The following is a 1,542-nucleotide window of genomic DNA, read 5'->3' as shown; positions in this document are numbered from 1 at the left end:
TCAGCTCAGATCATGGTCCCGGGGTCCTGGGATCAAGCCCCGCATCGGGCTCCCTGCTCAGTGGGAAGCCTGCTTCTCCCTCTCCCACTCCCCCTGCTTGTGTTCCCTCTCTCGCTGTGTCTCTATTCGTCAAATGAATAAAATCTTTAAAAAATATATATATATCACAAACTAAATTTTTCTTCCAGATCTCTAAATGCTCATGGAGAGCCAACTTCCATGGTACATGGCACACAGCACAGACTTGAGAGTCTGGCCCACAGAAAATATCCATGTAAGCCAAACAAGAAAGATGCTATTTGCTTCTCATTACATAAACATTGCCTGAACTTATCTAACCAACAAACTTATTTTTCTAAAAATTAATCTGTGACTGAAAGTACTATCATGTTTGCTGGGTGCCATTCTCATTTGAATCAAATCCAAAAAGTCTACAAATAACTCAGAACTAGAAAGTGGCCCAAGTGCTAAGGCTGTCTATGGCTCTTGCTACAAAATAGTTGCCAGTCTAATTTGAATGTTTAAAAAGAATGACAGGAATTACAGGGTTCTTCTTGATTTCAAGAGAACTTCCCAGAAGGAGGTGGAGGACCAAGAAATCCACCTGCCTGCTTGGTGGCAGCTCGTGAAGGAGCAAGACCAAGAATCTTCTGGATGTTCTGTCGAATTGACATGGTACAGAGAATATACAGAAAAATGAAGGAACAGTCTGTGGTGTCATCCCCTAGCAGGTTTTGATGAGACAGTCCTTGGATATAGGAAAGGGGGTGAAAGGGAGCTTTGCCACCACTCTACCATCAAATATGGAATTGAACATTCCCATTAGGGCAGTAAAACAAAAGCCAATTGCAAACATGGATTTCATTCGGACCATGGATAGGTCTCTGTTGTTATTTTTCAGTTTCTCTTCTTGCCTCTCTATTTTCTTTTTTTGTTGTCGACCAGCTGACTCTGTTATTGTTTCCTTCTTCTTTTCCAGTTTTTTACTCTGTTTTTCCACCTCCGCTTTCAGTCTCTTGCACTTGTCTGTCCTGTAAACCAAGACCCAGGTTATACCCTCAGCAAGAAGAGCCGTGCACACGGAGATAAAAACGATGAGCAGTGTGTCCGCGAACATGGTGCTCATCTCGCACTTTCCTCTCTGCACTCCCACCCGCCAGGGGGTAAGCACTTGAGAGCCTGCAAAAATTAAACGACAACGACTTCCCTGGCTTTCTGGGCCACCGAGTAACACTCTCTGACAGACTAGAGTCCCCAAATTTCTAAGGGTCTGCACGGTGATTCACCTATAGGGGCCTATCAAAAGCCTCAAACAGCATCCCCATCTGCAACATACACTTCAAGCACCATTGGATCTGCTGGATCATAAGACCTAAGTGGCAACGCAGCTTGCACAGCAGCCTGGACCTGTCACCGAGCCTTCTCTTGTTCTGGAACCCCACAAAACTAGCAGCTTTGTCGGTCACTCAGTAAATGGGTTGGAGTAAAACACCCAAATGAGGATTATGTTGCCTCCAAAATCCAAGAGGCCCGCTAGGCATT

General features: G+C 44.7%; 1 pseudogene; it reads right to left on the bottom strand.

The window, feature by feature from the left end:
* Positions 1 to 323: 323 nt before the first annotated feature.
* LOC118552094 (calcium load-activated calcium channel pseudogene) lies at positions 324 to 1,250 on the bottom strand (annotated as a pseudogene).
* Between the last annotated feature and the right edge of the window lie 292 nt (positions 1,251 to 1,542).

Source organism: Halichoerus grypus, chromosome 1 (assembly GCF_964656455.1).
Source record: "Halichoerus grypus chromosome 1, mHalGry1.hap1.1, whole genome shotgun sequence".
Taxonomy (NCBI): Eukaryota; Metazoa; Chordata; class Mammalia; order Carnivora; family Phocidae; genus Halichoerus; species Halichoerus grypus.
This window is presented reverse-complemented; position numbering and strand designations above follow the sequence as displayed.